The 12,129-nt window shown below is 44.7% G+C and overlaps 1 protein-coding gene across 1 annotated transcript in view; it reads right to left on the reverse strand.

Annotated features, from left to right (window-relative positions):
- The window catches only part of LOC126091912 (cholinesterase 2-like), a 257,842-nt gene that overhangs the window by 175,170 nt on the left and 70,543 nt on the right, over nucleotides 1-12,129 (reverse strand). The window lies entirely within an intron of this gene.

Genomic DNA, 12,129 nt, shown 5'->3' on the forward strand with positions numbered 1-12,129 from the left:
GCAAATGAGCAGCGGCATTACGTCAGTAGTGAGTGGAATATGTTGAGAAGCTGGGTGTGTCGGGGGGCCGCGCTAGGATAGTCCGTGCGGTCGCGGTGGCCACTGTGTCCAGATGGCGTAGTGGTGGGCGGATTTGGCTAATAGGCAGGAGAACAGGGTTCGATTGCCGGTCCGGCACAAATTTTTAACTTGGCCCAGTGATTTAAATGAATTCGCACTGCCAGGAACCAACATCGACTGAAGATAGCGCTCAACGTGACACCTGTGCAACCCTTCCGCAAACTGCTGCAAATTTCAATTCTGGGTCATCAACAAGTGTCAGCGTGCGTACCATTCAACGTCATCGATATGGCCTTGCAGAGCTGAAGGCCCACTCGTGTAACCTTGATGACTGCACGACACAAACCTTTCGCCTCGCCTGGGCCCATCAACAACGACATTGGACTGTTGATGACCGGAAACATGTTGCCTGGTCGGACGAGTCTCGTTTCAAATTGTATCGAGCGCATGGACGTGTACGGGTATCGAGACAACCTCATGAATACACGGACCCTGCATGTCAGCAGGGGATTACCCAAGCTGGTGGAGGCTCTGTAATGGTGTGCGGCATATGCAGTTTGAGTCATGTGGGTCCTCTGATACGTCTAGATACGACTCCGACAGATGGCAGGTACGCAAGCATGCAGTTCATCACCTGCATCCATTCATGTTCATCGTGCATTTCGACGGACGTGGGCAATTCCGGCAGGACAGTGCGACATGAATGGATGCAGGTGACGAACTCGATGCTTGCGTACCTGTCACCTGTCGGAGTCGTATCTAGACGTATCAAATCGTTCAAAAGGCTCTGAGCACTGTGGGACTTAACATCTGAGACCTCAGTCCCCTAGAACTTAGAACTACTTAAACCTATCTAACCTAAGGACATCACACACATCCATGCCCGAGGCAGGATTCGAACCTGCGACCGTAGCGGTCTCGCGGTTCCATACTGAAGCGCCTAGAACCGCACGGCCACCGGCCGGCTTAGATGTATCAGAGGTCCCACATGACTCCAACTGCATATGCCGCACATCATTACAGAGCCTCCACCAGCTTGAGTAATCCCCTGCTGACATGCAGGGTCCGTGTACTCATGACGTTGTCTCGATATCCATACACGTCCATCCACTCGATAGAATTTCAAACGAGACTCGTCCGACCAGGGAACATGTTTCCAGTCATCAACAGCCCAATGCCGGTGTTGATGGGCCCAGGCGAGGCGCAAAGCTTCGTGTCGTGCAGTCATCAAGGGTACACGAGTGGGCCTTCGGCTCCGCAAGGCCATATCGATGATGTTGAATGGCTCGCACGCTGACACTTGTTGATGGCTCAGCATCGAAATGTGCAGCAATTTGTGGAAGGGTTGCACATCTGTCACGTAGAGCGTTCTCTTCAGTCGTCGCTGGTGTCGTTTGTCCATAATCGCTACAGAGTGGCTCCAGGAACACTCTTCTGAGTTTAAACACTTCCGACGGACACTAAACTCCCCAGACATGAACATTATTGACTGTATCTGGGATGCTTTCCAATGTGCTGTTCAGAAACATCTCCATCCCCTCGTACTCATACGAACTTAGGGACTGCCGTGCAGAATTCATGGTGTCAATTCGTTCCAGCACTACTTCAGACATCAGTCGAGTCCATGCCACGTCGTATTGCAGCTATTCTGCGTTTTCGCGGGGCCCCTACACGATATTAGGGAGGTGTACCAGTTTCTCTGGCTGTTCAGTGTATGTCCTGATGATATAGTGTTCAGTGCATCTCCGTAGTGAGCAGACGACCTAGATTCGACTCCCAGTTAGCACAAATTTTCAACTTGTCTCACTGATACAAGTCGATGTTCTCTGCCAGCTAATGTCTTTAATTCCTTTTTGTCCTGATTCGTTAACAGTGGCATAACTACAATATAGCGGCCAGGGTGCGTGTCTTGAGCGTAATTGCCGAGGGAAGGGGGAGGGGAGGACACAGTTTACCGACAAATGAAACAATATAAAAGGGAACGAGAACGGGGCTAAGGCGGGTGGAGAAGAAGTAGACGCAGAAGAAAAAAGTAATGCAATGAATGATCCTAAAAAGAGCAAGAGTGGGTATGTATGAGAAATTGCTCTATTCGACTAACAGTCCGCTGATAGCTGGAAAGAAATACAGTTTTTTAGGAGATGGCACTGTGACAAATCATAATTATGAATAATGTAAGATTAGAACGTTGCACTTATCTGACTTCACAAAAAAATTCCCTAGCATGCTATCTTTGCAACAATGTTGACATCTGAAAGTTACATTAATAAAAATATGTCTGTTGTTATTTTACACCTTTCTCTCTTTTTTATAGAGAAGCTCGTTTCTTGTATTCAGCTATTAGGTGACGCCACTCTCGTTATGGCAAGCGAGCCAACGCCACGAAAGTGCGAAGAGTATACAGGGTGTTCGGAAATTTCCATCACAAACTTCTAGCACTTGTAGACAAGAGTGAGTATGTAATATTTTGAATGGGACCCAATGTCGGGAAACTTTAGCCGACGATGCTACAGAGCGTAAATGTAAATGTATCAATGTACAGGGTGATTACGTTACGATGTTACAGACGTTAAAGGATGAATGTATCAATTTAAGGTAAGGGTCTCTAGTTCGGAAACGAAAGAGTTGGAATTTACAAATGAAAATCATTCTAATACTTCTAACAGTGAAACACATGTACCAGTACTGTTTTTGCTAAGAATGTAGGGTACACCGCTTTCAGAGGCGGTAGTATCGACCAAAAGAAGAAAAATGTCGAGAAAACATGTGCTCTAAAATGCATACCTGAGGAAATAGGAGCGCTTGTTCGTCTTCACTAGTGTGAAACACATTTCCTCTATTGAACAACTGCTCACAGCTCCTCAGGTATGCATTTTAGAGCCCATGTTTACCAGACATATTTGCTTGTTTTGATCCATAATACCGGCCGAAGTGGCCGTGCGGTTCTAGGCGCTGCAGTCTGGAACCGCGAGACCGCTACGGTCGCAGGTTCGAATCCTGCCTCGGGCATGGATGTGTGTGATATTCTTAGGTTAGTTACGTTTAATTAGTTCTAAGTTCTAGGGGACTAATGACCTCAGAAGTTGAGTCCCATAGTGCTCAGAGCCATTTGAACCATTTTGGTCCATACTGCCAATTCTGGAAGCTGCCTATCCTACAATCTTAGCAACAACAGTACCGGTACGTATATTCCACTGTCAGAGTTTTAGCTTACAACTATCAACTCGTTCGTTTCTGGTACAGGGATCCTTACCTCAAATTGATATATTTATTCTTCTCCATCTTGTCGCTGGATGACGTTTACGGACATGGATTCCGATTCAATACATTACGTATTCTCTCTACAAGTCCTAGAAGTTTGTGATGGGAATTTTCGAGCATCCTGTATTTTGCATCCTTTGTATTGTTCGTTAGAGCTGTATATTGAACGTAAATGAAACAATAAAGAGGGAACCGCATTATCGTTCCAAAGAATCGGACTCTGCACTGTCTGTCGTTCCATGTATGAATTTTACCACACAGAAAAGAATATTGAATGTGCACTTTTTCCTTCATTGCGGTAACACAGCACTGGCGAGAGACGGGTGGCTTGGGTGGATTTGGGGGGGGGGGGGGGGGCAAAGTTGAAGTTGGTCATAGATACGTCACTGGTCGTTCGTATTTTACAAACCGGTGCCAAAATTGTTTTGGTCCCTGCCTGTTGTACGGTTTGACTCTTCAACAATATAGCGTAATTGTGAGATTGAAAAATGGCAGCTACAGTAAAGGTTATTAATACCCGAATCAAACATCAGAGGCGCAGTTGTTGACAGAGATCATATGGTAAAGTCCCCATACTAATGAGAACTGATAGGACAGGAAAAGTGTGGTCCACTTACTTTCCTGAGAAAATGTATCCGTACAAACATGTTAAACAATATTTAGAAGTCAGTACTAAGTGCCTCTTTATTCCATCCTTTCCGTTTTGCTTTCTCTCTAAGTGTCGAATAACATGCAGGACCATTTTTATCCTTGAGTGAAGATCACTGTCTCACTTTGGAAACAGTTCCTCCAAAAATCTTTTTTTATTTATTTATGATCTTCTTAATGCAAAGCGTAAGCTTTTTCTTTGTCCAGATATTGTAAAGCCTAAGTAACGTTTTGCTTTCAGATTTTTGGTCCCTCACTAGTAAGGCTGTCAAACAACCTGTGCAGTATCTCACAAAGCAAAGATTTAAATGACTATAAATCTCCTCCAAATATACACTGAACAAGGTGGAAGGGGGATAGCACCGTTGCTTTGCCCCTCATTTCTTGCCTTGTCGCCAGTGTGTAACCCGACTTTCTGCTCCGCTCTCGTTAAGCAGCCTCTGCTCTCTCCTGTCCAATCCCTGTTCTCTGACACGAGGTGTGAGTGCGGCCTGATTGTCACGCACAGTCAACAAAACCATGGCACGGAGATTTTTGATTGTTCTGACTGAATTTTTTATTGTTACATTGTTAACCGCCTATAAGGCTCATCTGTCTTGCTCATTCGTTATTTCTGCTTAAACAAATTGTCTTTTTCTCATTTCAGAAAGATCGCGATAAAATTTCAATCCGACGTCTTACGTGGTGTGAGCTTGGGGTTGATCTGCTATTCTGTTATTCTGTTCAACGGGTTAATCTGAGATGTACCCTTTACCCTGTGGCTCCTGCAAGATGCAATTTCCACCCCCACACTACTACAGAAGTCAGACAGACGCTCCTAACGTTCTAAAGAGAAATGCCTGAAAAACTTTCAGCAATAAATATCTTCTGGAGTCGTCCGCTGTAAGGAAATGACACAAAAATTCACAAAATTTCTTACGTAACTAGTGGGATACTTGGATACTGGAGTAGTGCTAGTTAGTGTAAGAAAAACATGAAACTAATGAAAATTATTATTTATTTTGCAAACATTCTGAGAATGTGGCACTTTTAGTTATGAATTGAACAAGTTATATACTGGTTCTTTTCGGAATGTGAAGTTACCTCTCAAGGATAGGATTCGCTAATGAAATTTCTATACAAAGTTTAAGATTGTTATTGGCTTGGCAGAATGGCTGAGAGGCGCGCCTAACAAATGGGAAATATGGGGCTCGCAATAGCTGTAGCGCACAATACTGTAAGCTGCGATGACTACTGTCTGCGCCGCTCGCTGCTGACAAATAAGATAACTCTCGTTCTATCTGGATTGACCTTCGCCAATCAAACTCTCCCTATGCCTTGATGAAGTCAAGAATTCCTATTCGCCCCTAGTCTAACTACTGGCATGGTACACCAGTCAGATAACCAGTCCACCGCGATGTCACTCAAAAATTCCCTCGCAGGTGTTTAACTATAACTCTGTCCGTTCACACCGCACAATAAATGTGTCGGCCAACACAGTGAACAACGCTTAATCGCAAGGACTCAATATAGAGTCGCACTTCGATTCGCTCTCAACAGAAGTGCTCTCCCAGTGAAGTACTGAGGAGAGACTTGTTCCTCGCTCCAACAGCGACAACAGAACAGTGTCTCTCCACGCCAGACATAAAGCGGTATATCTTTCGGTCTTTTCCATTACTCCTTCAACTCAAGGCATCAGAAATATCGTCTGCCAATCAGCATTGCTCTTCTAAAATGGGAGAATGACGTTTCGTTTAGGGCGACCAATCTGGAAATCTGTAGTATCGGCATTTGGCGTTTGCTGTCTCCCTGTGAAAATCTCTGAAACTGTGTGCTATGTGTAAAGAATGCATAGGTTGGACGCTCCCACACAATGTAGCGGAATTTGCTTTCGAGCCGAACACGGGGTTGTTCCCCATTTCACTCTGGCACATGCTGTCTGCTACACAGGCGGCCAAGGTTGACTCGTCCTCTGAAGGGACCAGCCTCCTGGTGTGTGGCCTGCTTCTCTCGAACTAAAAGCTCCTGTGACCATCGTGTCTGGAATGTATGTGTGTACGCCAGCCTCGAGTATTTCAACCCCAGTGCGCACTTGTTATTTGCAAATCGTTTACATGAATTCATACAACATTGACTTTATCTTATCGAGTTCGGGTTCGAATGAAGCGTCTTGATGTGCGGAATATGATTGTGAGGGCGGATATGTAAGCAATGTAGGTCAGGAGACCACGACGTCTTACAGCGGACTCTGCCACATGAACATAACTTCCGTACAAGAGCGCGAGCACACGGACGACGACATATGAAATTCTGGGTCTGGCTGTGAAGCGCCCTCAGACAGTCGATGTTGTTAAGGCGACCGCTCACGACAGAGGCGAAAATCCGGGTTCGAGTCCCAGCCCGGCACAAATTTTCAGTGTCGTCATTCCTTTATACAGCTCCGAGTAGATTTCATGTTTTTCGTAATAGATGTAACTAACGTAGCACCTGTTCCTTCGAACACTCATGCACTGCAATATTGTCATCAGTGGTCGGCAAATCGCACGTGTGGCTCTGTCTTCCATTGAGTGCGGCCCTTCCATAAAATGACACAATGGGGCGCGCATTTCTATGGTGCCTGAAACTTCGTACCCCATAACCAGAAGACGGTGTTTCGGCCTGAGCCAGCTCATTTTCAAGAACTGGCGTCAGGCGAAGGCGCAGGTGAAATTTTCATTCTTTCTCGGGACTCAGACCCCGTGCACTAGCGGCGACTCGCATCGCCCTTGCTGCTCGTCTTCGAAAGTGGTGGATGATCCAGAGTCAAGTCCGTGAGGTAATTCTGTACTTGTCAAAATTTTGTAAGATAAACTTTGACATACTTTTCAAGTTTGTTGAACATTGTCAAGAAAATAACTGTGATATTTGCATTTTAACAATGTAAGAAAAAGATAGATTGCCAATTTCCCTGAAATAGGACACGTTAAGTTGTCAGAAAAAGAAAGACACAGACATTCACTCACACAAGAAACGACGCCTGACGCACACATGACCACCATCTCCAACGGCGCGGACCAGAATGTGGAAGTTAGCAATCTACCGTTTCCTTATATCGTTTATATTCCTAACTAGAGTTTCCATTGTCTGATATTGACATTTGCTACTTCAAAACAATAGTTTTAAATATGCGGGAAGCTTTTCCCCATAGATTTCAGGAGTTCATAAACAGCAGAGCGACGTTACCATTTACTAAAAAAAACCTATTAATGCTACTGTAACAATTTTGTTTTTCTCCCAATAGTATTGATATAGCTACTTTGAAAGGCCATTGCTGGATTGAAAAAAAAAAGAGTCGTGGATCTCGAAATTTGAACATCTTTTTGCTGATACAGAAATACTGGAGAAAACCAAAAGTGAATTAAATTCACAGCACAAGTGGTCTGCTTTGAATGACCGGGAGGAATGTGTGTTGATTTTTAACACCTGATTTGTATAATCAGCTAAAAAAACTAGCGTTTGCTGTTACTTCCTTATTTGGACATATTGACGCGAACAATCATTTTAAAGCATGAACTTTATTAAGAGTACATTCAGATGTCGTCTTATTGGTGAGAATCTGGCACCGTGCCTAAAACTTACAACATACGAACTCAACTTAGCCAAACTTTCCAGGTGATACGATGCTGATGTTCACGTCATTGCTTATTATTCATTCTCATGATTTAATTTTGGAAACACAATACAACTTAATTTTATCAATGAATAATATCTTTATTAAGTATTATATTAAGTTTTTTTCAACGTAGACATAGTTTAACTAGGACTTAAGACTTTAAGTAAAGTTCTAGGGGGCGTTGTGGAGTGAAAGTAGATGAAGTGTCGAGTACTGAGAAAGGTACGTTGAAACGGTTTGGACGTATAGTATGAACGAAAGGAGGTAGACGAAACAAAGGCAAGTGTACATACGAGAGTTAGAATGAGTCTACCTGAATCTCACTGAGGAGACGAGTGTGAATTGGAAAGTTATAAGGGGTCTACCTCAGTCTTACTGAGGACTTTTCAGCAATGGCCAACTTAGTATCCTAACTAAGTTAATAACTATTTACCTGCCTATTTAGTTTATATTTTTTAAAAAAAAAGGCTCTCAAAAGAAATTTCAATCGTTCTACTGTTGATATTTGCCTCTGCTGACTAATGAGTTTGCCGAGCATAGTCTTGACATATTTTCCCGTAGTAGTTGTGAAACAGCAAAAACACACTCGTATCTGCCAACGGTGCTTGTCCCGCTTGTTATGAAAATTCATGAAGTGCTAGCTGCTCTGAGCGCCCTTTGCTAGACTTGACACAACTTTCAATTCTGGCACAAAATTCGACACTGCTGAGCGGAAATGGAATATTAGCTTAGCATAGGTGGATAATGCCCGCTACCTGGTTAAGGATCGGTTAAGGTATACGCCTGCAGCGAGTTAGCTAAACTGAAGACATATCCTACACCCTCTCTTGCATTGACTACCTATCCTGATCACCATACGCCCCTATAGTGGCCGGTGAGACAGGAGGACGGGGGGTGGGGGGGGGGGGGGTGACGTAATTCAGAATGTGGGTAAAGTGCCCTGCAGCAGAAACTGGAACGTGGTCAGCCCGGTGCCGGACGCTGTTGAGCGCTATCTGCATCCTCTGACCTGCGACGTGCAGCAGCTGAGATCTAGCAACAAGACTCTTGAGCAATGGAACTTGTGAGCTTACACATTTCATTGTAGTCATAGTTGCTATACTTGACAAAACCGAGACATTACAATGGATGGAAAATTTTTTGTCGTAGCTTGATACCAATTAAGCAGATCACTGCCCCAAACCAAGTAGTGAGTTGATACGCAGGTCGAAGGCATGTCGATGGCCGACAGCACAGTAAAAATCCAGCGTTGGGATTGAAAGTAACGTCAGCTCAAATTAGTACCGATCAAGAAAGCCAGGATCACCTTAAAGAACAACACACAAAATCAGAGTTCCTAAATCAGAGCACAGGTCCACAAAAGAGAGTAACGTCAACAATATATGACCTCTCGATCCAGTCACTATGTAGGGTTCCGTATTTCAAGTAGTAGACAAGCGGCCATCCCCATTTGGCGCGTTTGCGTGACTTCTGGAGTAGCGGACAGTGCAAATGGAACTAACCTCACCGCCCCAAATATTTTCAACCCTTTTAAAACATCACACTTGTCGCCCAGTAACTCTGTGGGTATTACAGGACTGGTGCTAAGGGAAAGCGTGACCCTCTATTCCTGACATAGGTTATAGCAGTGATGTGGTGTGTATGGGCCAATTGGTAGTACGGAATCAGCACACAGATGGTTATTTGTATAGACGTGGTAGAGTGGCAGAAAGGAGCTATCGCGGTTGGACGGCCACAGGACAACACCATTATCGAACTGGGCTACTGACCGCCACGTCTGTGGCATTCAATAAGGCAAATAGCGTTATCATCAGGGAGCTCAGTATTCGCAGTATTTGTTGGTTGGTTGGTTGGTTGTGTGAGGTTTAAGGGACCAAACAGCAAGGTCATCAGTCCCTTGTTTCACATGTGGTCCATTCCGCCAATGTGACATCTCAGGGAAGTCAGAACAATAAAAGGGTAAAGGCCAAAAGCGTAAAGGGGCAGTCATGTTGTCAATGGTAAAAACAAAACGAGGGAAGTCAGCAAGAGAACGAACCCAACGCTATGCTGAAGCAGCATAGGCAAGACCACCTGTGACTTAAAAGGTACAACCGCTAGAATGTAGAAGTAGGAAAAGGAGACTAACCAATCCTTAAAAAAAAGGGTAAAAACAGAGTAGGGGAAGAAAAGAGGATTTCGGTCAGGGAGGTGAATCGGGAATCTCCGAACACTGCTTACAGTGAGATACACCCAAACACTCACCGCCCTGCGCACTATTTGTCTCCTGGGTACAGGCTTGGCGAACTCGGGTTTCCCGAGATGGAGGGGAGAGGGGGGAGGGAACGGAGGCGGAACGCCGCCAGTCCTCGCGCCGGCCGGTGTGACCGAGCGGCTCTAGGTGCTTCAGTCTGGCACCGCGCGACCGCTACGGTCGCAAGTTCGAATCCTGCCTCGGGCATGGATGTGTGTGATGTCCTTAGGTTAGTTAGGTTTAAGTAGTTCTAAGTTATAGGCGACTGATGACCTCAGATGTTAAGTCCCATAGTGCTCAGAGCCATTTGAGCCATTTGAAGACAGTCCTCTGTAACCACAAAAGTTCTGCGCACGCTTCAGCGACCACCGTGCAGTGCGGCGGTGGAACGGTGTGTGTCACAGGGAACGGGGATCTTGACTTGAACACTCGGATTGCGTGTGTAGTGAAACATTAAAAAAAAAAATCAGCCCCAAGGTACGCTGTGTGCCAATGAGATGCATGATTGAAAAGTTTTCATAGTGCTGAGCCGCAGTCATACAATATTTTTTTTAAAACGAATAAACCACCATTTGATTGTATATTACTGTATTTGTCTTCTGTACGGTCTACATTTCGGCTTTTGTGCCATTATCGAGTACAATGCTAAAAGTTCTCCGACCATTAACACGTCAAATCTGGCAAAATCAGCAGTTAGCTCTGTAGTCGATAACGGCATAAAAACCGAAATCTAGATGGTACAGAGGAAAAATAAAGTAATATACAGTGAAATGACAATTTATTTGCTTTTTTTTTTTTAAAAAAATGCATGTCCTTTGAGACGGAACAATCGTCAGCGGGCAAACTCTGGGGAGCCTGTCGCATCTCAGTCGTATCTGCGGCTCTTGGGAACACCATAGCGAACACAGTGAACACCTCCACTCCCAACGCGATGGGTCCGGCATTACTCACGCCCACTCATCCAAATGAATGAGGCAGGCCGTTCGCTGTGGCCAAGCTGTTCTATGCGCTTCAGTCCGGAACCACGCGGCTGTTACGGTCGCAGTCTCGAATCCTGCGTCGGGCATGGATGTATGTCCTTAGGTTAGTTAGGTTTAAGTAGTTCTAAGTCTAGGGGACTGATGACCTCAGATGTTGTCCCATAGTGCTCAGAGCCATTTGCGGCAGGCTAGTTTTCCTAATAATCACACTGTTTTTACTAAATAGGGCTCAAGAACTCATAAATCAGAATAGGAAGAAGAGTACGTTTGAAAACACACCCCTTTCTATACCGATAACGGACTTGTAGGTACCTTACAGTTTATTAAGAGACAGTGAAATTGTTCGTTGTTGGTCTAAACTAACAATTCAAAGCAAATGGAACTTCATACAAATTTACAGAAGGTGGGGGATTATCACATAGTTGCTGAGACGCACAAAAACTGTTTTTACTATATAGGGCTCAAGAACTCATGAATCAGAATAGGAAGAAGAGTACGTTTGAAAACGCACCCCTTTCTATACCGATAACGGACTTGCAGGTACCTTACAGTTTATTAAGAGACAGTGAAATTGTTCGTTGTTGGTCTAAACTAACAAGTCAAAGCAAATGGAACTTCATACAAATTCACAGAAGGTGGGGGATTATCACATAGTTGCTGAGACGCACAAAAACTTCAGCTAATACCTGCTGGGATTTTATAGACATAGATACCTCAGAACCAAAACTAGAAAGGGTGTCACAGGAGGTAGTCGATGTGAAACAAAGGGCGCAAAGGAATAATCCAGAGACTGAGAAGACCGCCATCTTTATTTTCTGACCTCTAATTCTCCAAAGCTACCTGAACACATCATCGCAGAGTTTCTCTCACTTGGGGTTAGACCTTGTATACCTAACCCTATGACATGCCACAAATGTCAGCGATTTGGCCACAGAACACTGAGTTCCAGTGAAGCGACTTGCGGAAATTGGAAAAAGCAGCTCATGAGTCTGCCGCTGATTGACCATCTCCAGCAGTCCGCACCAACTGCTTTCGGAATCAGCCAGTCTGGTGCCGAGGTTGCCCAGTTTTCACTGATGTGCGAAACAATCGGGAAATAAGACAAGCTGATCCCTTACGTGGAAGCTGATAAGAACACTCTATTTTTGCCACTTCTTATGCTTCCCTCGTGAAGAAATCTGTCCCCAAGGTAGACGCATCTACGTAGACGAAGCCCAGCGATCCTTTATCCAGCACTAGCACCTGCATTTGTAACTCTGTGAGTACAGGGCGTGAGTTGTGCTTCGGTAGCTCAGATGGTAGAGCACTTGCCCGCG

The sequence above is a fragment of the Schistocerca cancellata genome, chromosome 7, assembly GCF_023864275.1.
Source record: "Schistocerca cancellata isolate TAMUIC-IGC-003103 chromosome 7, iqSchCanc2.1, whole genome shotgun sequence".
NCBI classification, from domain to species: domain Eukaryota; kingdom Metazoa; phylum Arthropoda; class Insecta; order Orthoptera; family Acrididae; genus Schistocerca; species Schistocerca cancellata.